This window comes from Haliotis cracherodii, unplaced genomic scaffold (assembly GCF_022045235.1).
Source record: "Haliotis cracherodii isolate W230 unplaced genomic scaffold, xgHalCrac1.p SCAF_21, whole genome shotgun sequence".
Lineage (NCBI taxonomy): Eukaryota > Metazoa > Mollusca > Gastropoda > Lepetellida > Haliotidae > Haliotis > Haliotis cracherodii.
The window spans coordinates 4,939,413-4,966,462 of record NW_027266277.1 but is presented as its reverse complement, the minus strand read 5'-3'; the positions used below and the strand labels follow the sequence as shown (position 1 = coordinate 4,966,462).

At 38.8% G+C, this 27,050-nt stretch overlaps 1 protein-coding gene across 4 annotated transcripts in view; it reads right to left on the bottom strand.

Annotated features, from left to right (window-relative positions):
* The window catches only part of LOC139470895 (G-protein coupled receptor dmsr-1-like), a 126,974-nt gene that overhangs the window by 18,422 nt on the left and 81,502 nt on the right, over positions 1–27,050 (bottom strand). The window contains exon 1 of one of the 4 annotated variants that reach the window (XM_071253223.1): positions 19,719–19,729. The exons of the other annotated variants lie outside the window; for them this stretch is intronic. The gene's annotated coding sequence lies outside the window, so the exon portion shown is untranslated. Of the gene's footprint in view, positions 1–19,718; positions 19,730–27,050 lie in introns of those variants that run through there. 4 annotated transcript variants of the gene reach the window in all.

The window sequence follows — 27,050 nt, the reverse complement described above, 5'->3', positions numbered from 1 at the left end:
TACTTGTATTCGTATATTTTACTGATTGCAGAGACATCATGTCTTATTTAAACCAATGCCTGTGATAATCAGTTCAAACCAATTTACATCATTTTGTTCATCTGATCATTTCCACACTTCGTTGTTTTATGCCACACGTACAGGTTCACAGCACCATTCTGTTACCTGCTGGTTCTTGAACACGGTCGCTTATGACATTACAATGTCTTAAGATGCATTCATATTAATACATATTGTGATTTAAAACGTCAGTTTCCATGCAGACAAAAAAGCAGGTAATCAATTCTGCAAGTATCATCTGCACAGACAGCCAAAATATAGACTGAATCCAAAGGTCGTTCAATTAGATTCAGTTCAAAGGAGACCATATGTTTGAGCCTATAAACATATATGAATAGTTTATTTTAATAATTTTTCTGTAACGTTTATGCAGACACACCAAGAACATGCTTTTGCTTTTGCAATTTTGAACTTTGATATTCCACTCTCTTTTGACGTTTACGTTTCGTAACACTGCTTCCTCCCAAATTAATGGAGCAGCGAACTACAACCATACAAAGGTGGCGTCAGTTATGACAGCGTTAATAACGCCAGTACCACTGCTTCCCTGACGGCGTACATTATAACCACTGAATGGTCCTCTTTAAACATGACATGTCACAAGAATGAGCTTCAGCATGACACAACCGAGCTACTTTACATTAGATCCAACGACTTCAGGACATATATAGCATATATGTTGTTGTTGTGTTCTAAATCTAAAAGGCAACGAAACCTTTTCCATATTCATAAAATAATATCTGCTAAAAGCAGAGTGGAATGAACGAATCCAACTATATCATGAGCATGTGTTTATGAATTACTATTAGATAGTTATGATGGCAGGGGATATCCTGCCCCATCGGTAGTACCCGTCACAAATGCAAAAAGATATCAGTTGGTCACCCTTACAACTCTAGAACATTTGGTCAAAATAGGGAATTGCATCAGACAAAATTTATGACACTGAATTCCCTTTGAATACGTGTATATTCATCTGACTATATTACAGAGCCTGGCTAAATTTCAACTGACACATAGTTCATTCAAGTATGAAACAAATGTGTAGATGAAAGTTGACATGTATAATGATAACAATTATTCATCAGTTTCGTTTGAGGATCATAGCATATTGTTTGGATATATAAAGTACATGTAGTTGACAAAATAAATACGGACCTTAAATCCCTTAACAAATTTATGCACACGTGATATGAATGTGCATTGAATATTGACAATTTGAGGATAATGTATTCGCCAGCCGGCTGACTGGGAAATGTAGGAGAACGAAAAGAGATTATGTTTCGTGTTAATTTCACATCGATGAATTTGTTGACATAAAATTATTTATCCCTAGACAACAACATACAATCTAGTTTCATAACTGGAATGTAGGTCAAATTCAATCTCAAGATGTAGTTGCAATATTACATATCTTGTCACAGTGCAATTTGACATACTGGTCTTCTTGTGTTTGTACCACCCAATGTCATCGGATACACTACAATGTCATACATTGCCTTTGCATAAGCTTGTGGCGGGTGCCACCGCATGGGGAGCACACGCTCACCTTTTGCGAATACCTGGTTTCATCACTATTTGTTAGTGATGCATAAACACATGTTCATAAATTAGTCGGAATCGTACAATCGAGATTTCTTTAGAATATGAAAAGGTTTTTTTCGCTATTATTTATAAAATGGCTCCTAATTAATATCAAAAGGATAACAGTTGGTCTGAGGCCTCTGAAGCCAGGTTTAATAATTACAGTGCACTTCAAACAACTTTGCTCTTCTCACTTCAACCATCAAGCTTCTGAATTTTTTAACATAAGTCGCATTTCCGATGTGTATGGCTGTTCTTGAGATGAGTATTGATATATATTCCAATACAAAGCCGTAGAACTAAAACTCTCTATGTCCATGTTGCCTTTGGTGCTTCCCGAAGTACACCAATGCGACATGACATGATCAATGACAATGGGAATCCCTTGACAGAGACAATAACAAAAAGTTAAATCATTACAACTCTGCTTGCCCACGGCGGTATATTCTTGTCGTTTCCATACGAAATATAAATATACCTACACTGTACAGACTACATTAAAGTAAGAGCTAGGTGATAGCCAGGGCTCATGTTTACCTACATGTATGGATCATTATACTTTAAAATAGTAACATTGTGTAAATACATGCCATCTTCATATCACAATGATGTATCCACAAAGCGCAAACAATGTTTATTGTCAATTACCATAAGTAATTTTAATTGTAATTTCTTCATCGTTGGACGGCACAATTCCAATACATGTACCAGTAACCATTAATACTGGTGATTTAGTGCATACTACCATTTTCCACATTTAGTTAAAGTTGATTTAGTACCTTATTCCTCACTTCCCGAAATCTGAATATTAATATTGTTCGAAATTTTGTTATGCACATTTATTTACAAGGAGATATGTTTAGGTGGCTATTTACTGTCCCACAAGACATTTTGAATGTGATTTCCATTAGATTTACCACAGAAGTTCCCCCTTGATTTGCCAGTGTACGTTATACCAGCTTCCTCTCCGCGATCGTTATTTCTTTGCATGGAATCAAAGAGAGCTTACCATGGCATTCCCTAATATACAGCTACCTGTACTATAACTACTCTTCTTCAGTGCCAGAATTGTATATCTGCCACTAAAATCATTAATGTGTACTCAACTTATAAACCGAATAAATGAGTTTCGTTTACGTTTAATCCCTCAAATCCCTGCTTATCCTATTTGTTGGGCTTGGATATCGACCCTACGCCACTGGTTATCTGGTTAATTGGTGCTGGGCATGATCTGATTTCGCTTTCCCGGCAACCTGTCGATTCTCTCCAATTAAAAACTTGCAAGTTCAAGGAGCAGAAAGGCATTTTTCTATTTGTATGATGGCTTATCGTCAGTCCTGGTAGGTGGCTCATTGACCATTGCGCTGTACAGTCCGTAGTTCGCTGTTATTTCATTTGACAAGCGCGAAGGAGAAAGCCACGAAGGAATGACGAGTCATCGCATTATTGTGTACAAATTAACATATGCATAATCAGAAACCACAAATCAGTAACGTTACTCAAACCTCATGAAATTATTGTCATTAATACTAGTGTACAAGTATGATATAACGCTACGAACGGCTTTCTGATATTGATTCCTTATCAAATGAATCATGCAGGATTTGAAGTGCTAAGATGCGTTTCAATTTAAACATGCATGATCAATTTAGTTCCATGTTATTGTGTCGGCATGGTGTGAAGACCGTGTGCTATCTAATGCAATATTTGTTGAAGTTCTTGCTGGGCCCTCAGCATCAGAACAAAGTGCACATGGAAGAAGTTGTAGGGTGTGTTGTCTGTCGTATCATGTGCTTCATCGGATACAGAAGCCTCTGGAGATGAGAGTCTAAAATAGTTTCTTACATTAAAGATAGGGCAGTGACATCTTCAGGCCCTGGTGTATTTCTTTGCCGTACGTGATTAAAAGTTGATATTCTTAAGTCAAGCGAGTTCACAAGTGTAATTCGGTAATCGTGGGTTTGGTAAGAGTGGCCTGGTGCAAAATTGTACAGTTTAATCGAACAGTGTTGATGTATGGGGGACGTGGTATTCCCGTGCGACATGCTCTACACGGGTAAGTACTCACTGCTGAAAGTTACCAGACACATCCACATCATTACCACTTGTGCTTTCTATTGATTTATGTCACACGAGGACGCAATTTACACTTACAATGTAGTTAGCAAGAACGACGTTTTTCGACCATAAAATTACCATGAATGCATGTGATAATAACACTGCAATAATCAATCAAGGAACGTCTTGTATAACGTATAACGCAATCTGGTCCGTCAATTCAATGTTTGTGATAACATATATAAAATAAAGGAAATTCTCATATCCAGTTAATCAAAGCAAAAAGAAAACCAATATCTGGGAATTACTATTGTCTAAATGTCTATCAATTTGATGCATAAATCAATTCCATAAATCCCCTAATTCCATTTCCAGTTTGATGCGGCTAAATATCATCAGAGAACACTGAAGTGATCATGATATTGTGTCCGACACGAGTAACGTTGTTACGACTTGAAATTGACAACTCACCTCGATATAAGTTCCAATTATTAGGGGGCACGGGTGGCCCAGTCGTCTAAGGCGCCGCGATTCGCTGTGCAGGGTTGCGTCCCTTGGGCACGCCAGAAACCTATGATTGTGGGTTCGAAACACGGTTCGCCCCGATTATGTTTCTTGGTATGTCAGCACCATACCCTTAGCTCGTGTGTTTCACCGAAGTGGTACACGTCTGAGACATCACTTCGGGCTTTCCTTCCACATTAAGCTGACACGCCGCGATATAACTGGAAGACTGTCAAAAGCGGCGTTAAACCATACTCACTCACTCCAATTATTAGAAATCTCTAACATATATCCTTCAGTCCCCTATATAGATAGAGTGTTAAAGCAACATCCAGTATGTTATGTCAGCCGTTTGTACAAGGCAGAATGCAATGGCTTGGCTTGTTTTCGGCGTTAAAACTTACACTCGGCATATTCCATATGACGTCATTATATCATGACGTCATTTTTAAAGAGTACGAAATATCGTTTTGTTAATCATGTGATATCTTTCAATATACCACCCAGCAGTAACAAATGGACTCTTATTATATCAGGACAATAACTGTACTGCTGATACGTAAAAAATTAAAAGCTGATAGTTATCTGTCCAACGCCAAGATAACAATCACACATTACATGTTTGCCTCTTCAAGGCAATGCTCTCACTACAGTGTATTTCCGAGATAGAAATGAAGTAATGTATATGACACACTCAATACTGTTGGAGTGCATGTATATGACACACTGAATATTTATTTGGCAAATTCATCAATATACTACGGTTTCTTATTTTATGAGAATGATACGAACTGATTTTATATGTTTAGATCTAAATATAATCGCTCAACACAACTCGCCTTCCCTGTCACGCGATAAGCATTTTACTTTTTCAACACCAGTATCAGACGCTACAGGGAGCATTATACGGGAGCTGTTTGGGTGATACTAGGTGATACTAGGTGATATGTATCTTCACAGCATGGTCCCGCTATGATGAAAGTAACAGCGTGAATATACCACGCCTAACAAAACCTAAGTACATTTGGAATGCTGACGAAGGGATTGCTCTTCTTCGTCTGAGACAACAAACTTAAAATGTTAGATCAATGTTCCTCCATCAGAACTCACGATGGCGTGTGAAATGTGCAGACGGAAACACAGCATAGAGATGTCTCTCGTGTAGTGAGTTATCTGAAAGCAACATTTGGTTCCATACGTTTGTCGAGTTCTCATGCTTTGAATATCTGATAACGACTTTAAAGTGTTGATAATTGCCACGTGTATGGCAATCAACGACAGAGTGCTCATCTAGCTGTAGTGTATGGCATGCATTAGGTTGTTAAGTTTCACGAGACAGCTCATCACTTATGGGGAATCTCTCAGGGAATGCACATACTGCCGTTATTTGCTACATTGTTCATAGCATCATTGATTTAACAATGACGATGCATGAAGAAATACAGAGAAAAGTAAATGCATATATGTCGTATTGTATCCAGAAATCGTCTTTGAAGGGTAACATGACTTTAATTATAAATAAACACTTTCCAAATTACCCAAATGATAGTAATAGTGTAATAATAATTAAAGTAATTGTTTTGTATATTTGTTGCAGTATAGGACGATAAGGCTGCTGGAAAATAAGGCTGATTTTAATTAGTTTTAAGAAAGCAAATATCCCGTTTCCCTGTAGTCACTACATGTTCAGGCTATATTTGATTATTTCATAGCGACGTTCGCCGGCGGGCATCCCAAGGGCAAACACTATTCTTAGTCAACATAGCCATGTAGGTGTTGAGGAGAGTACGTTGTCGTGGTAAAAATCATTAGTCAAAATTACTTTTCAAGAAGATGGAACATAATAAGACGAAGCTATTCCTGTACTGAAACAATTGCTTGTAACACTACAAGAACTACAGTAGCAATACGTCTCAGCGTACTCAATAATTAAAACTAATGGTTTGTTTAAGACAGTACGCCCATGATACCGTCACATGAACCAACAGTACCCTGTATTACAGTTAAATGGACTGGGTACTGCTGATATTAGTCTCTAAAATGAACGTTTTCCTTGTGTTATGTACGTGTTGATCGGAAATGCTCATTTCACTTCCCTCTTACCTTTTCTCTATCAAAGTTAACATGGCTTATACAGAGAGGGTTACACTATGGATAAGGGGTTATCTAACTTTCAAATATGTATCATGATAGCAATCTGCATGTTTCTGATGGAGCGCTCGGCATTGCTATATGTCCAGCAAACCACGATGGTTCATGATGTCAAACTCTTCTGAAACCCTTCGCCAGCGTCATATCATCATCCTGAAGACACTCACACATTCAGATACCTCATACCAGCACGTTACAAATACGTGATATTACTCTCGCTGATGCGTGGCTAATATCGAACACACTCTACACACATGCAAATACATCATACCTGCTGGTGACAAATATACGACATTACTCTCACTGAAGCTAGGAACACACGCACACATTCAGATTCTCCACACATGCATGTGATAAATACGTGACGTTACTCACGCTGATACACAGTTAGGAACACACTCACACATTCAGATTCTCCATACCTGCATGTGATAAATACGTGACATTACTCTCACTGATACAAAGTTAGAAACACACACATTCAGACTCTCCATACCTGCATGTGATAAATACGTGACATTACTCTCACTGATACAAAGTTAGGAACACACATTCAGATTCTCCACACCGACATGTGATAACTACGTGACATTACTCTCACTTATACAAAGTTAGAAACACACTCACACATTCAGATTATCCATACCTGCATGTGATGAATACGTGATATTACTCTCACTGATACAAAGTTAGAAACACACTCACACATTCAGATTCTCCATACCGACATGTGATAAATACGTGACATTACTCTCACTTATACAAAGTTAGAAACACACTCACACATTCAGATTCTCCATACCTGCATGTGATAACAACGTGACATTACTCTCACTGATACAAAGTTAAGAACACACGCACATATTCAGATTCTCCATACCGACATGTGATAAATACGTGACATTACTCTCACTTATACAAAGTTAGAAACACACTCACACATTCAAATTCTCCATACCTGCATGTGATGAATACGTGATATTATTCTCACTTATACAAAGTTAGAAACACACTCACACATTCAGATTATCCATACCGACATGTGATAACTACGTGACATTACTCTCACTGATACAAAGTTAGGAACACACTCACACATTCAGATTATCCATACCGACATGTGATAACTACGTGACGTTACTCTCACTGATACAAAGTTAGGAACACACACATTCAGATTCTCCATACCTGCATGTGATAAATACGTGACGTTACTCTCACTGATGAGTACCTAAGAATACAAACAAACATAAGGTGTTTTCAACAAGTGATTACTTATACATAATTTGTATCAAACACATCGAAAACTGTGCGTACACATATTCAAACTATTAAATATATACTATTATATGAGAGCCGCGATTCGCTGTGCAGAGTTGCGTCAGGAACCTATGATTTTGGGTTCGAATCCCGGTTCGCCCCGATTATGTTTCTAGGTTTGTCAGCACCATACTCGTGCTAATGGGTTTCACCGAAGAGACCTGCATCACTTCAGGCTTTCCTCCCACATTAAGCTGACACGCCGTGATATGACTGGAATACTGTTAAAAGCGGCGTTAAACCCAACTCACTGACTCATTATACTAGTATATTCAAAGAATTATTAGTTATTCACAAATAGGTTTTTCCTTTGTTTCACAAACTAAAATTCTTTTAATATATAGCTAAATAAAATACCGCACAGAAAGGAAGTTGTGGGCTTCTTGAGGGCAGTCTTGTGGCTATCTCTGGACAGGATATTACATCCCTGTGCAATTTAAATAGAAGGATCAGCCTACAGCAACAGACGCTGGTGCAAACGCTGAGCAGATATTACGCAGCTCGGCGACGTGCACTTCCCGACCGGTCCGTGATAAAGACACACAGCGTGTGTAAACCTTGGCTGCAGCGACACGCTGTAATACCACTTTTACACACAAATCGAGCACATTTCACTTCCGGGGATGATCTTTCCATTTCCGCAAATCGAAAACATTGAATAAATGTCTTAAGGTGATGGTTGATTGGTATTTACTCAGACCTTAAGGTGACCAAAGGCATTTCAAACAGACTTTAAAACGGTAGCCTAATCTTTGGTGATAGATTGTTGGAGAGGATTCTCGGACTAAGTCTCGTGCTCACAGATAATTTGACATTCTTTGCCCGTTAACTAGGTTCAGAGTGTCGATGAAATCTGTTCACAACCATCGCTTTAGCCACAGCAAAGTTGGTGATCAATCAAACTCCGCGTCTCGGTACTCTTTAGCTTAGGATGTAAACTGTGATGTTTCTGTCTTTGTCTCAGAAATGTATTTTCGAGGGCGAAGACATATCAACAGTAAGCTTACAAAATGTTCCTGAAAACTGATACTCAACTGCTTTCAATTCAAACATCTGTTATACAGGTAACAGTTCATGTAGGGGTGCCTTATCCTAGACAGCAGCTACATGTTAGTAGCAATAGAACTTACCCGTGAAGGTCATGGTTAGAATAGGTCTTAAGCAACCAATTGCAATGCTTACTGTAAAAGGCGACTATGCCTGTCGTAAAAGGCGACTAACTGAATGAGGTGGTCAGGCCCGCTCACTAAGTTGAAAGCATACCATCGTATCCCAATTGCGTAGATCGATGCTCATGATGTCAATCATTGGATTGTCAGGTCCAGACTAGATTAATTACAGACCACCGTCATATGGCTGAGTGTGGCGTTAAACAACAAACAAACAAAGCCATAAAACGGAATACAACTGCGCAAACTATTAAGATGCTGTTTGAACATGACGTTCCGGTAACGGATCCATGTCTTGGCCTCTAAAGGGTCAATGAGTAATTCAACTACAACTGCAGCGTTAACTGTAACTTCTGAAAGACCATGTAACGTTGTTAAATACGATGAAAAAATTTGAAATATCAATGCAAACTGTTGATATCGCTCTGCTAGTGATGGGAAATTGTAAACGTATTGATTTCTTGAAACAATCTACAAAGGGAATTAATCATTATTTTCCAATTGCTTCCGGTACAAAATAAGCTGCATAATCGTACTTTAAAACGAACGCTGCATGATAATTCTACATTATTTCGCCTGCGTTGGAATAAATACAGCTATAAAACAGAAAATCGGAACAAGCGCTATGGATTTAGAGATAAAACAATGTAATAAAATGTAAATCTGTCACCATTAATCCTCAGGCTGTTTGATCTGTATTTAAGCCATGACGCTGTTAAAGGAAGATAACGATAAACAGTGATGCCCTGGGACAGATCCTTGGACAGAAACCACAAATCCAAAGAAATGTAAGAAAACGTGTTGAGATCTAGGAGAAAAACAAATAATACAATTAAAGATGAGCCTGTTTTCACACAACGTCTATTTTGACGCTTATTGTACGTACACTGAAAGGCAAAAGAAACGTCATGTGGATGTATCATATAAATATCTTTATTTTCAAATGCTTATATATGTAAGTAAAGACATAGGAGAAAGTCAGTGTTTGACCCAGATAAAATTAACAGGCTGGGGAATGTTTTTCGTATTGTGAATTTGGGGAGGCACCAGAAGAGGCACCAGCTGGGGGGTTCAAAATCAGTACCTGGTGTGGCCACCACGGGCGTTGACTACAGCCACACATCTCCTGTACATGGAGTGGACTAGTCTGTTGATGAAGGCCATTGGGATATGGGCCCACAGGAACGCTACACGCAGTTCTGCTGCAGTTGTCGGCCTTGGGCGTACGACGTTGAGTTGGCGTTGGATCTCACCCCACAAGTGTTCAATGGGATTCAAATCCGGACTGAGGGCAGGCCAAGGGATGATTTGGATGTTGTTCAGCTGGAAGAAGTCCCTGGTGACTTTGGCAGTGTGAGGACGGGCGTTGTCTTGCTGAAAGGTGTGGTTTTGATGACGGGCAAAAAAAGGCACGATATGGGGTCTGAGGACTTGGTCAATGTAGTGGAGAGCTGTGATGCCATTACCCCAGCCTGGACCAATATTCTGAACGACCACAGGTCCCACTCTCTGGTTCAATTTGATTCTATCACAAACCATGATGCTTGGGCCGCCCCACGGGTCTCGTTCCATAACACAAGCATCAGCATAACGTTCGCCCCTCCTCTGCCAGATCCTGCCATCAACCGTTGAAAGACAGTAGCGACTTTCATCAGTAAAGATGATTCTTCTCCATTGCTGTTGACGCCAATTTTGTTGCTGCCTGGCCCATTGCAGTCGGGCCTGTCGGTGACGATCTCTCAGGATGGATAGACGCGCAGGACGGTGGCACGAGATGCTGTTGGCAGTTAGGCGACATCGGAATGTACGATCACTGATGGCACACTGGTGGTTGCCAATGGTTTGCCGAGCTGTTTCAGTGGCCATTCGGAATCGGTTCTGCAGATGTTGGCGTATCATGAACCGATCTTGTCTGGGAGTAGTGACTCTAGTACGACCACTACGCGGTCGGTCGTCGGTGGTGTTGGTGGTGTTTCGGCGATGTTGCAAACGATATATCGTTCTGACGTTGACATTGAATGCATTTGCAACGACCTGTGCGCTCTGGCCTGCTTGCAGTCTTCCGATCGCTTGTTGTCTCTCATTTCCTGATAATCTTAGCATGGCTGATGAATCGAAATAACGAAAGCCAGCTTAACAGTTTTTGGTATCTTATATACCCATACCATCCACGATACGCACGTGCATCATGTTTTTGACAAGACTTTCCGCAACTGAGACCCACTGCACTTTTGTAGGCTGCGTTTGGGCAAAGCACTCCATTTTAAACACAATTGTTCAATGGACTTTAAGGCAACAAAAAGAAGCAGTAGAACCATAAATGAGTTTATTGACCACAGAACATGCAACTGCCAGTGTCTGTTAAGTTATCAGTATTTTCAGAAGTGTCGTTTCTTTTGCCTTTCAGTGTATGTGTGAGGATTGCTACACTGCTGCATTTTGATTTCGTTACATTATATTGCAATGAGTGTTATGACTTCAGTCGCGATGTCATTTCTGACGTCGAATATGATGTTTATTGTAATATCTATAGTGACATTAGATGGATATTATGACGTTAATGAAAGTGTATGTTACTTTAATTCTGCTTTCTAATATGAGGTTTATAACGATGTCTATTTAGCGTGATGTTATAGGTCTTTATGAAAAGGTGTCTGACTTTTACGCGTGGTGTTATCTGCCAGATTTAAGTTTCAAAGGATATTCCGCAAAAAAAAGATACTCGGATTTCAAATCTATAAGGAAATTAGCAGTTTCATGTTGATTCACAGTATACGAACTGGAATTCAAACAGGATCGGTAATTGGTGTTTACTGGGGGGTTAATAGTCATTTGTTTGGAGAGGGCTGGCTAAATTCTATAGAGTCTTCCCAATAATGATCCTCGTGGAGCTTGCATGTCCGCTGTCAGTGAGTAGATCGAACACCACCTGTACTTGAAGAACTCACTGGTTTCTGGCACACTTGCCTTAATCATTAATATGGAAATATTTCCGTTAGATGGCCTAGCGTTAATAATATACGATCGTTTGGTGAACATTCAATTAAACGACTCGATAAGTCCTAAAGACTGAGATTGGTTAATGAACTGTACACGTGATAAAGGAATGATTAAATGTTAGAGTCTGCACCAATTACCTCGTTCGAAGCAGGCGTCAGCAACTTCAGGCCGGCTTCACAGCAACTCCTAGTGCGGTACCCTCTGTCGCTGGGTCAACCGTTCATCGCTCCAAATATGTAGATGCGATTACGGTTCAATTCGGATACATATAACATTCATCAGTTTTAAGTGCATTAATCTCAAAAAGCTGAAGAATAAAGCACTAAAAGAATTCACAATTTGATAAACATCTTCCCGAGTCAAAGGATTTAACTGACTGTAAAAGGCTGGAATTTTGTGGCTCGATCGTAGCGCAACCAGTGTCGATAACGAGTTATACCCCTTCTTTGACCCTCCTTTTGACCAATCAGATTCGACCCCTCATAACCTATGCATTTGCTTTAAAAAAAAGTCGAGATCTTTATAATTATAAAATTGGTCTTACCTCGCGAAGTAATCAAATCATTTGTTCACCTTGATTAAACATGAAAACAAGAAAACGTTTGGAAACTATCTGTTTTACGCCCTTGATTCGGGAAGATGATTGATACAAGAAAGAAGCATATATTCATCATGCAGAATTGTGTCGATTGCTTATGATAAAGTATAATGGCTGTATAAGTATAACTGCTAATGCATAACACAACTGACAATTAAATACCATGGATTTACACTACTGTGTATGAAATTAATTTACAATGCTGATATGATAGATATTTTCCATATATCTAATACATGTGGTTACCCACAGTCTAGATTGATTGGAATATTATCGTTATACATTCTGGACCAGCGTTATCAGCTGCATTGAATGGTTCACCCACTGTCCCTCGTCTTCCACACATGATACACGGGTCACGAGTAAATACCCTGTATTCCATCTTCCATCAAACAAGCTCGTCACGGAGCAAAGCTAAAGATATGATATCCCACTGAGCGTAAAGTATGCATGATAACATGATTAATGTCCATCTGACGGCTTCAAGGGATCTAATTTCCAGACACCGAGTTAACAGCGTCACTAACACAGTATGCGACGACATCGCCATGCTTCCACACTGTGAGGCGTTCTCCCCCAGTGGGAGTCCCACATAGAAGAGCTTGCCCAATGCATGATTGACATGTTTCAGTGGAAGCGTGGCAGGAAGGTGTTATCATTAATACTATATCATACTGTTAATGATAAACGTGGTGGACGCCAAACGTCATTAATTAATCATGAAAGATTTTTTTATCTGTATTCATTTTGTAATATAGTAGCAATATCAAGGACTTTCATGCGTGTAATATATATGTGAAGATTATTATGTACACATATTACTAAGTACATCACCGTAAAGATTCAAGGAAAGAATGTTTCTCACATAGCAATTTTTTTCATGTGTTTGGGTGTTCGAGAATCGGGTGATTGTATCTTTGACTTGACAGATTATATGATCCCAAAGCCATTACAACTATTTACTATTTCTTTTACACACAGGTTGTAATGATTATAGTTCTGCCATTGTTAAGTGTGATGTAAAACAATATTCCCTGTGACATTCAGGCATGCATGTCAGAGAAAATTAAATACTGCAATCCGTACTCATTATGATTCCACTTAGTTTTCCACCCTATCTGATGTTGCTGCACATTTAAGACTTATCCGCGACATTATAGCACTACTATAGACCCACGACGTACACTAATACTCAAACACGAGTGATCAAATGGTATCTAAGCGTTCCTGCAATTTTTTTGAAATATTTTATTATGCATATGTTTCAAATCGCTTTTAATTCATGACAACTATTACCTGTCAATAGTTTGATAGTGCGTTTAATCAACACTGCTTTTTGAATGTCCATGTTGGTCCATGGAGGGAATTCGAACATGTTAGATGCTTATTGAAGTAGTTATTTAAATACATGTTACCCATATATGTAGGAAACCCATTGTACTATATCAACAAACATCATGTCCATATGTGGCGATGCAGCTATTTGATTTTTCAAACTTATGTCTAACGTTCCTTTGACATCTACTTTACACGCCATGATATAAATGAAATAGTGTTTACAGCCGCATAAAAGCAATTTCAGAAACTCACTCAGTGTGGGACAGAATGTGGTCAAAAGTTCATGTGTAAATCTGGCCCATTCAGTTATATGATCATTATATCAATCCCCATCGCTTCAGGTCATATTGGAGGTCGGGACTCATGACCAATGAAAATTCACATGCTTGCAGTCGAGATATGCTTGAGCAGTACAAAGGAAACAAAATCAATTACCTTATACGCCGACCTGCACGAGTCTTTGGTATAAATCAATACTAGTTAATAACAGACAAGTTATCATAAAGTCCAGACATCCGTTCAATCAAATCTGGACTAAAGGGCACACACGGCATCATAACTGAACATACAGCTCTGGTCTCTGTCGTATTGTGTACACTGTGCATGGTATAGTAGTATATGTCAGCGTGCAAGCTTTTCATTACTTCAGAAGCAAAGAAATGGCACATTATAATTTGTCAGGTCTGGCAAAATACAGTTGGTATCTCAGCGAATGTGTGAACATATCTTTAGCCTTTTGTCCAGTAGTAGGCCTATACTGGCGTCAATGTGCGCGTCCATGTTTGTATCTATTTTGTTACTATGCAGATAGTGTCAAAACTACATTTACCTTTGATCTGCACAGCTCACGACATTAGCCACCACACGAAGGAACATTATTTCAAATTTACTGACGAGTCTTTAAACATAAGAGCATTCAAAAGACTATTAAAGCACTATTTCATCACAGAGGCGTGTACATATGGTCATCGGTCTCATAAAATATTTTGTATGTGCAATAATCGTAAATGCTGTGCACAGATTTCAGTTCCTTGCAATCGGGAATGACCGGGTTTAGATTTTATGATTCATACACTGCAAAATGTTCGGTCATGGATATGTGAAAGATTACGATATGGATAAACATTGGCATATATTTGAATGGTTCAGTAATATACAAGCGTGAACTCCTTATTGCCTTGCGGCATCGTCAAGGATCTAATTAGGTAATACGTAACACATGGCGAGGCGATACACGTTTATGAATTTGAACGCGTTTCGATCCCTAAATATGTTTGTATCCTTCACTTGTTTAGAATTATTTAGAATACGAATGTTAAATATTGTGAGATATTTCATGATAAAAACATGCCAAGAATTTGCCTTGTGTACCTTGCTCTGCAATGTTACAACATCACCACCAAGGGCGGCCATGTTTCAAAGCAATATGATTCAATTTTCAGAGAATTAAGAACGTAATATCTAAAAGTGTTTGGATTGGACGATATTATCAAAATAGGAATATGTGTCTGGTCACTCAAAGAATTACATGGTATCACACAACGATCAACATTACTCTCGTGACTTATGCTTGATTTAATTGATCTGTAATGAAATGAATATCATAATGTCTGACATTGCTGTTAAGTACTTTTAGCAATCCTAGATATGCCCTTAACAACAAAATGAACCTTCGTCAATGCATTAGGCACATTCATACTTGTATCTCTGAAACCAGTCGTCTCGCTCACATTGTTTTTAAACAAAAATGAGACTTTTATTCATGGTGAGGTGGTGGGGTGAAATGGTGTTTAACGTCGCGTCCAAGATTATTGCACTTATATAGCGACGTGAATAGGACTGATGCCGATTTATAGTGCTAGCTCACTGAGATACCATGCCGAAGTTTAACATGAATACCCCACTCAGACACAGTATACTGACTCCGAGCCGACCAGTCCTTGTTTTAGCCCCTTAATGCCGAGCGCCAGACAGGGTAACAACAAGTACCATCTTTTAACGTCTTTATTCGTGATGAAATTTGTCGAGAGCGCAACATGGCTTCACAGTCATAATATTTTTAAGCCACGAGTTAAATATATGTGTTCGTCACTTTAATCCTGTTTCCTCTAAATATATGAGACATTGTTTTTGTTTATAATGCACTTCGACCCGATTTGAACAATATCAATATTGCATTATTTGACATCGATGGGTTTTATCACAAGCGTCTTGAGGCTATATATTCAAATGTATTTTCATAACAAAACCCATTTTTCACAGAGTGAATGATTAAGTTTTATAAGCTGTTAAGAAAGAGGTACATGTATGTCAGATAGCTTTCCCTACGATGATACATGACGCATTCGTCTACGAATGAACAGTACGGAAAACGCACCCTAATAAATACAGAAAGGAGAGGGTCTACAATCATTATGCTGAGTCCAATAATCAATTCAGGATTACATTTACTTGAGATTTACTTGGGAAAGTCGTATAGATGGGAGCTAAGTGTCAATAACGATGAACATCTGGTACAAATCCATTATCAGAATTCGACTAAACAGAAGCAAAACTGCCTTTTATTAACAAAATTGATGGAACACAGTAATTAAAGTCGCATATGCAAAATGTATTAGAAAATAATTACATCATAAATAGTTATGTTATAAATATGGAATGAAAGGATTTTCATAATCTTACGTCAATGTGGAATCATCATCAGTCGGGGAGTATCTGATTATTGAATACGTATAGAGTTTTTCTCATTGCGTTCATGTGAATTTACACATTTACACATTTATACTCTCCCAAGATTTGTTTTGGAAAAAAGTTAGAAATTATCGAACCTATGACAAACTTTCTGCAAATCCGGTCATAGCTTTCTCGACAATGGTCCTTGTGCATACGGTAGTAAATAAGTTTCATAACTGATAATGTGTTTTAAAGGTGAAACTTTATATGAAATAACCGCTCAAAGTTAGTTCATATCATACACAAATGTTGTAAGTGCATGCATTTCCGCCTGCATTTGCCTTTGTTTCATACGTGTAAAATCCGGTTTTTGGTCCCGTGTAGTATGTCCCAAAACGAGATTCATAAAACCGATGCCTTCATATTTATCACTAGGCAAAACGGTATCTCATTTTGTAAACCCATCAAATATGAATTTGTAAAGGTTTTTGGATGATCACAATAGCCATAATTATTCCATTACAAAGAGGAAGTCCACAGCTAATGTTCTTGTGGTGACTGCCGTTACTCGTTCATAATTAACGAATCTCTGATTTAACTGTTGATTTCAAGCATTAACAGTTTCAACAAATTCACATACCCCCGAGAGAATGAGATCCACGAACATTACGTTGCACATAGATCAAATATTAATTTTTGCTGGCTGCAATGGAAATGCTTGTCCTTCCTGCATCATGACTTTGGAATATATTTATTCTATGAAAAAGACCAGTCTAGTATATACATCTAATATATATACAAAAGCAAGTCTAGCTCATGCTAGCTCTATTTCACAATATCAGGAAAATCATTTGTTTTAATTTTAGAGGAGAAAAGAGTAGTGTGTAATATAAAATTCATAGACTACATGTTAGTCTGTCGAAATGCAAGTTAAACATATATTTATGCGCCATACAAAAGAACTGTATGAGTTGTATTTACTACAAAATGACATTCGCTTTGCATGACTGAAGACAGTATGTTCGCTTAAAGAAGGAAACCTGATGTACATGTAGTTTACTTACTTCTGGTGCAGACAATACTGAATTACACTTTATGTCGTCAATATATGGTCTATACCTTTGATCTGTTATGTTTAATACTGCTACTGTCAAGAGATGGCATGGTATCGTGACTCAGTGACAGGTTCTGTGAACCTTCATAACCTTCCAGCAGTTCTCAGATATGGTATACCTGCCACACGCACATCAAGATTAAACAAGTGCGTATTGGCGCATTGATTCAACCGTCATCTACGTGTGCTCACACCAACACTGAGCGGTGAACTTTAAGTCTCGAATGTAGCTTTGTAGTTCGATTGCATGCAACTATGAAGCTTCATGTAACTTGGGTTTACGGTATTTAGGTTATCTTGACACGCTCTGATCTTGGAAGACTGTATGGAGACGGGACTACAATTACATCAAAGGAGGCTGACATTTCGTCAAAAGTATCCCTGGTGTTCTCAAGGATCATATAGACCTGTTTACATTGCTGGAACAGTGCCAGAAATCAGCAATGAACATCTGTCAGAGAGATTATTTATGCCGGAGAACCTAACGGAGAAACACATGGATTCGAAACACAACTGGTTTTTTGTGATGCCAGCAAAATATGTTTGGGGTGTGTATACATAGGGCGTATTAAGGGACACTAAATGTTCGGTTATTGATGCGTAGGTTTACTTCAAATGAACATTCACCAACTACCATGTATGTCAGTAACTGTGGAAGTAAGTAACAGGGAAATAAATGTGTTCTCGACAAATAATGATTTACCTCCACAGGTTTTGAATAAGCCGTACTTCAACAGACACTAAGCAACAAATAAAGTTGACCCCCACCACCACCCGCACACCTAACCCTACCCCATCTCCTTCAACCGTAGCACTGAAACACGTATGGACTGCATCAACTTAATTAGGAAGCTGGTGGTCTGTTTTTAAACATTCATCAGAGTGTAATTAGATTGTTTATTTGTTCAAGTCTAGCTTAGGTTAAAGTAAGGAATTTGCTTAAATTACATTCTGACCTCGATACGTTTAATAGCAGGTGCTAATGACAATGAACGTGCACCTTCACGAACACACTGGAATTCTTGTTTTGGTGATGGAGAACGGAAAATATTTTAAAATTCTTCAATATCGTAATATATTTCTCATTACTAGGCAGACCTACCTTAATAATAAAACGGTATTCCAGCGACCCTACCGCTCGCAAACTAAAACCCATGTGAGTAAAACAATTCTGTTTACATGTCGCTGAAAGCAATACAGTTTGCTAATGTTAGAGAATAACTTCAGGCTTGTGTTTTTATAATGGAGGTTTAGTAGTGTTTCATATTTACTTGAAATGTATTACGACTGTGCATGTTGATGCACAAGGTAAATATTCAATATCTGTCTGTAATTCATGATTGATTATCTGTTTCAAAGCTTTGTATTGCATCCACCTTCAGTCTTACGTACATTTTGTTTAAGTAAATCAATACGTAAACTGCTTAACTCAAGTGCAAACAAACATATATGCCTTGTATACACACACCAAGAAGTTTGAAACCTGTTCTGTATCTGTTCACCCACATCGATTTGATTAGATCATTGATATTACCTGAATCTATTTACGCTTTTACTTCATAATATATCAAATATATAGGCTTCTAAGTTGTCTCTGTTGGATACGCTCTCATTGTACATCTGTGTTGACACTATATATGCAATCTGCTCTACAATGCCTACAATCAATCGGTTACGAGGTAAGACTAATGTTGGTCGATAGAATCTGTTTGTTAGTATTGATTACAAGCGCGAGACATGTTGCAGGTCACTTGTATTTTGATGGCACGTATGTTCCAGAACATATGCTACATACTACATTCAATTTCATGTCTGAATGATATTTCCCAGCCTTTCAATCATCTCTTTGTTGCGGGTCAGTCCAAGCTATGCTTAACCCTAAACTGCTGCAATTTATACTTTCCTGTTGTATGTAGTTTGACCCATCCGCCACAATACAAAAAGGAAGTTGAGTGGTACAAACAGCGCCTCACATCCACGGAGTACTGACTATTCATCTAGATCATACATACACAAGTGATATGAACGTAGCTGGTCATACAGCAATATGTACTCGGTATTATATGTACATTGTTCGAATGTTTAGAGGAAGTTTCATGCATAACAAAAGACCGAATAGTTTATACAAGTCAGCAAAGACTACACTTACCTTTGTTCATTCCCTTTACCTTTCTACAGGTACGTAAACCACACGGTCAAACAGTGTGTTGTACAACGCTACATGATGAGCATACAATTTCAAGTTCCTCTACTTGACAAAGACACAGATCGTTCTGAATGTTGTTGATGATAAGAAACTCACCTTCATTGTATCTCAGAGACAGCGCATACATGTGGCCGTGTTGGCGGAGAAACCGGCACAGGTGGGGTGTGTTCGGAGTTGATTGGTAGTGGGATCTCAAGTAGGCCACAACCTGTCTGCTCGCGTGGCAGGCTAGATTTTCCTAAGGTACAGATGGCTGCGCTGGTATCTTCAGACACAAAGAGCCATTGACAGTCACTTACTACAGTGTGGTGAAGTTATGTATTTTTTCCCACGGTGTGTGTATGCTACACAAGGATGTAATTCTCAGTACAGCGTATAACTATATCCCGTGACAAAACAGCTATAACAGATTAATAGATGACGGGAGGTAATGTCACTCTAAAATTATGACAGCAATTTTGATATTTCTAATCACACCACAACGTGTGCATGATTTGATGTCATATAGCAACTCTTTCCTTTAACCATTTGTCGAACTAAGAACTTATCCAAGTCCACACACCTCCTCATAAATAAACCAACGTTACAGAAAGCAGCCGGAAATATCGTAGGTTCCACTTTTTCATCCCTTTACCCTCGGGGAACAACACTGGTGGCATCGATGTTAGTTACTCTATATATAGTCCCGTGAAGCCGTTGGGGAAAGGTACCCAGTTATGGTACTGTTTCATCTCCATCCATACAAGGCATCAATACCGGACTTGTATTGACGCCACAGCGTTAGTGAGAGCGTACCTCTCGTGCCGCTATCACTCGGTGTTTAGTCAATAGCACAAGCAATGTGTTTGCATTTGGATTCATTTCATGCCACCAATGAGAGTAAAGTAGTCCGATAAATTGACGGCCGCCACATGCGTGTCTTTTAAGGAGCAATTTGTCCACACGTTGTTAAGCTATTAATGTCATGATGGGCTATCGTTTGGTGTTAAGATGTATTTGCTCTTCATTAACATACTGACGGTTTCTTACAATACGTCGGATGATACCATTCTATAAAATTGACAGAAGATGCGATACGTTTTACCCCTTTTATTACACGGCGGTCATCAAACATATCTAAACTGCAGCGAAACATCACAGTAATCAGAGTTGTGTAAACGAAGTTTTGCTTTTTTGTTGCAAATATAAATAATTCGGAAGTTGTCCCCGGTATTAGTACTTAATGAGTATTTTGGGCGGTGATACACGCAAGTGCTTGTCATGCATATGCCATACTATAATATTAAAAGAACACAATGATACCTTGTGATGAAATTGGTCGTACTTATTTGTATTTCAAAACATTGACGTTTTAGATAGTCTTTGAATTCAGACCGTGCAAAGACAACGATTTGGACAATAAAAAATTAATGAAAACCAAAAATGAAATGCACTGGTAAATTCAAGAGACCATGAGCCGTAGCAAGACGCGATCATCACGAAACATCAGCCGATTGTTTGTGGCCTCATGGTGCCTTCATACAGTGCTCCCTGTGGAGATTAATCAATTCATTTAATAACTACCAGTATATTATAGGCCGTAGGCCCCTCATGATTAACAAATGATGACTATTAACTTTGTAACTGAAGTGATCCGAATAGAATCTAATCGGTACCTTAAACATGTTCCGTCGTCCGTCGTCCGCCGTCCGGCGTAGCCATAATTCCGACCAAAACATTATTTTACACATTGTAACCATATTGAAAAGCCCGTTTTGCCCATTGCGCTTTCATGTGTGCATGTATAATTTATAATATTAAGTTTTTTTATAATTGGCACTAAATATGGTGACGACCTGGATCGCAAACCAGTGATTGATATAATGTCCACCATCCCATACAGCCGGGGTACGTTGACATGCAGACTGACCAGTCATCGAGCCTGACTGCACAATTCACCTAGCCTACTCATGTATATGTTGCCGGCATTTCTCCAAGGGATCTATTCATTTCGTACATATACGTCATATGACTAACGTCGATGTATGTTTATGTAGTTATTGTTGACTCTGCGACCAACCATTAGATTATAAGGGACCTTCTGCGTGAAAAATCACATTTTGACTTCTTAATATATACTGAACACCAAAAGTTCCTGTGACACCAATATTTTAGTGTATTTTTCAAACAAGTAAAGTTTGGTTTTCAATATTGTAGTACATGTATGGAATCAAGTCACAAAAACGCAAGTGCTACAGAAAAGCATGCATTTCATGCCAAAGTTGACTTTTATGCAAGCCCCATGCATATCACTACCCAAGAATGGGTATAAAAAAACGTGAGTTAACGGGATTCCATATGCATTGTTTAGCATCGTGCTGACAACAACCACTCAGAAAAACAACAAAATCACGCAATTATTCAACATTACGCAATGCCACGCCTGTCCGAAAATGAGCCATTGGTATTCTTGAAGCAGGATCGAGTCAACGTGATGTTGCAAGACAATTTAATGTCCACAGAAACACCATTTGGTGTTTATGGCAACGTTGGCAACAGGCGAATGCAGTCAGAGACCATCCTCGGAGTGGCAAACCACGCGTAACCAATAATCAACAAGACAACGGGACTCGAACAACACACCTACGAAATCGATTCCAGCCAGCAACAGTGACTGCAAGAAGCATTCCTGGCCTACGACGAACATCTTCACAAACCGTACGTCGTCGCCTCAGATGTGCGGGGATTGTCGCCAGAGGACCCAGCACGTCTACAGTGGTGCAGACAGCGTCTACGCTATGCAGTGGGGAATTCTATTCACTGACGAGACTCGTTTTCACCTCAGCCACAGCGATGGACGGATTCAAGTGTACCGACGTCGAGGTGAACGTGACGTCATTCATTGTGTCATGGAAAAAGGTCGGTTCGGGGGCGGCAGCGTTATGGTATGGGGTGGGATTACAGCAGCACGTAGGACCCTTTCAACATGACAACGCCCGGCCTCATATTGTTCGACTTGTTCAGGACTCTCTTCAACAAAATAAGGCGAATGTCATCCCCTGGCCAGTTCGCTCCCCTGATCTCTCACCAAACGAGCACATGTGGGATGAGATGGATCGGCGCCTTCGACGTCAACCACGTGTTCAACAGACTCCAGGAACTTCGGAACATACTCCAGCAGATATGGACATATATCCCACAGGACTTTGCGATTTTTGTGCGACGACTGGTCCATTCCATGAGACAAGGATGTGTTGCTTGCATCGCAACCAGAGGTGGACACACACGCTATTGATTTGTAAATTGACATTTTGGCATCTTCATGTTTTTTTTATGAAATCACGCATTTCCTGAAGTCAGTATGGCAAATTAAACCATTTGAAAACTTACAGAAGTCTTTTACCTGTTGCAAACCGAAATTGTTTCAGATTTGGTAAAAAACATAACTTTGCATTAAATCTTATGCAATGTTACAGGAACTTTTGTTGTTGAGTATATGTTAGACATACGGTATCTTAAGATCATAAAATTATAATGCATATGCTTCAATTCATATATATGACTGAGTTGTATGGCATCAAACATTTGGACTCTTATCAGACCTATAACGTGTGTGTACAGTGTAATGGTTGTTGTTATAGATATAATGTCAATTGAATGTAGACATGTATGCTGAAATGTTTTGAAAGGGTTTTTTTACATCATAAACAGTTGAGAGAGAAATAGGATAATTGTGTACAGTCCGCACACGTGGTAATTTATACGGACGTAAGTTGACGTCAAAGAACAACTGTATCCTAGCACCCATAAGGTCACTTTTAACATGGTGGGTCACATTTAATCATCTCCTCAATATTGTTTCTGTAATGCGCTCACAGCTGTACAACGTACCAATTCTCTGCTTAACAGAACAGAGGCATACTTGAACAAAAGTACTCACGGAAATGAAATAAAAAACTGTTTTTCTCAATTTAAAAATCGACACAAAGTGTCACGTAGCTGTAAATACGAAATAACAAAACAACTCGAAAAGTACTAGTCTTGATTTGCTTGTTTGATCTCAGAAAATGTACTTTACAGGAGGTAATTTGTCCAAATTAACATAGCAGAAACAGACTATAGGCATTATGCACCTGTTCTCACCTGTCGTGAAAGTGTCATAGGTCACCTTGATCAACTTACACCTGGTTATGCCCTGTTTCACAATAGTCTGTTTTATTCACATTTTTACACACTTTTACGTGTAAAAAGGCATAAAAACATTTGATACACTGTATTTGTGCCAAGGCCCAATTAGTACTAATTTAGTTGTTTGAATATTTACATATTTTGTATAATAACTGCATTTATTTAAGATCTGAGGTCGAAAAAACAGTTTTTTTTCATTTCCGTGAGTACTATAAGTCACTTGCCCAGGGTGACACCACACTTTTTGCCACTTGATTTCGGATGTATGAACCATTGGATGAATTAGTTCTTTTGAGTGCACAGGGTGAATGTGCTATACACTAAGGGTGATGACAACACTGAAAAGACCTGTAAACGTTGTTGGTCCAGAGCATGAATAACAACCTGGTCACTACCAGGATACGATCTCAGCACCTCGCGCTTGCTTGTAAAGCAGTTACATCTCACTTTTGCTTCAATCCATACATGTATAGCCATGTAATATCACAAGGCCATGTGCAATGTCGCAAAAGGGGCGACATACGTAGACATATGGACAAAACCAGATATCATATCACACAATCAAGTACGGAAAGACCCAAAGGTAGAGACAGCTGTAACTGACTGCTAAATAACTCTTAATTCACGCATCACTAGGGAACATCCGGGTTAGAATAGGTTTTCAGCAAACCATGCGTGTCATAAGTGGCGATTTTGTTGTAAGAAGCGACTAACGGAATCTTGTGGTCAGGCACGCTGACTTGGTTGATGCATATCATCGTATCCCAATTGCGTGTATAGATGCTCATAATGTCAATCACTCGATTGTCTGGCAACACTCGATTATTTAGACCTCCGTCATATACCTGGATTATTGCTGAGTGCGGCGTTAAATAACTAACGAGCAAACAAACAAATACTTCACGCGTCTACATAGACATGCATATACAAGAACTACGTGGATGAGTGTCGATACATAAGTCGTTTAGCTTCAGAAAGTAATACAACTTGTCCTGTAACAAACTAGCATTATACTTAACAATTCTTAGGCGAGACGAGAATAAAAAAAAGATATGTTTCCATAATAGCGGTGTTCCTCACCTATGCTACCAAAATACTCAATGTTGAATCGAACATGTTGATTTGGCAAAGAAGGACACAACGCATGTCAATGAGTTTTCTCATATTTTCACCTCAACCGCTCCTTCAAATGACGATGACAACTTATTGGCTTTTCTTGATTACAATGCGTTCTCTCCCTCCTTAACTACACTGTAGGCCTTCTTAGTAGTATCCACCTATTATGCTGTCATGCTAGCTGGTACTGATATGGTTTCATTCCTAAGGCCGATGGCGGAGGACAATTAACCTTCTCTACTGAAAACAATGTAGTTTCTAAACACTGTTTATTATTATTTCCAACGTCACTACCATTAGGCGCGTCCCCCCTGGATATAACAAAGCCGTGACTATCCTCATGTTGCAAATAATTCTGTCATTTCTGGTTATGTCAGCGGCTTCGTATCAGATAAGCAGAGAAAGGAGCAGCTTCGACGATCAGGATCTGCCATGCATCACCCGTGACATTTATAGAAATGTTGGTCAACACATTCAACAATTAACTCATAACTAAAGGATCATTTGCTTGTTTTTCTGTATCAATTGCATAGCAAAAGGAAATATTGGTGATGGGCATTTAAGGGCATTATGTCGCATCAGCATATTTCATCCACAGTGTATACTATTGAGTTTCCACAAAACCACTAGAAGGTTTTGCTGTTCCCAATAAATTCCGATTTTTCTTAAACCCATATATATTAAGATGACTTTCCTGATCTGGAAATATAATTGCATCTTCGAAAAAAAGAACAGCTCATCATCGTATCGCGATGAATAAGGGATATGAAATGGTCTTATGTGAACAAATATCCTTTAAGGTATTTTTAATCACTCTCTATCTCTATATATCACACATTATGTGTAGTTCCATTTTGCTATTTCACTGATTGCATGGTTTTCCGATACGAGCCGCCATCCCAAGTCCGCCATAGTAGGAATGTTGGTGATATCAACAGCAATCTGATCTTAAACTGATGCCGGGTAATAAAAACAGATTGTGAGAATCCACTTTGGCAATTATATAAAGTGTCGGCAGATGGCCGTCTTAAGTGTAGTCATATATATCTCCAGCTGTATCATGCATTGTGATATCCAAGTAAGTGCTTCACGAACATTGTGACCAACGATTAGCATGTATCGAATCCACTGCGCATTTTATATCAGACCCTAGACACAGTGAAGAAAAAATTCTATGTGACTTATTACTAAACCTTATCATATATTCCCATAACCCTGTAATGTACATATGGATGTCGGTCTCACAAAATCGGAATCTTATGATCAGACTTAACTTAGAACAGTATAACACACATGCTTGCCAATAGTTTTGTCGGGAAAAACAAAGCAGTTGATAAACAGTGGGTATTTACAAAGAATGCAATGTGATTGAAAATTCAATATGGAAAGAAAGTCACAAGGCTGACCCTATAAATACTTCCTACTTTGTAGTGAACGTAAGTTCCATAGAACAAAATATAGAACATCCATCTAACATAGATAGACGCGCGTAAGATGGTATTTTAGATCATTTATTTAGAAAGAACATGCTGAAACACTCGAATCCTTGTGAAGTTCAAATGAAAGAGGTCCAAAATATACTTCTGTCAAGAAAAGTACAATGGTGTCACGTATCACGAGGAACGGATACTGATACGGATATTGATAAACGAACACGTTCTGCAAATGTTGTAAGTAACATCCATTTGCATTTCAGACGTGAAGCCAACTAGCATGACGCCGAGGATAGCATCCTTATTGGCTCAATATTCGTTTTCACTTATATGTTATCAATGAAATATCTATAGCATAAACGTCTGAAGCTCATAGTGGGTTTGTGAATACGCAATGGGCTTAGGATGAAAACGATTCATGTGAAGAGTCTATATTTTGTAGGATGTGGACACTCATTCTTGACAACGAGTGTGAATCACGATATCTTGTCAAAATACTAAGTATCCAAAATTTCTGATTGGGAACATATATCCCTTAAACCACGCCACGAAGAAAACA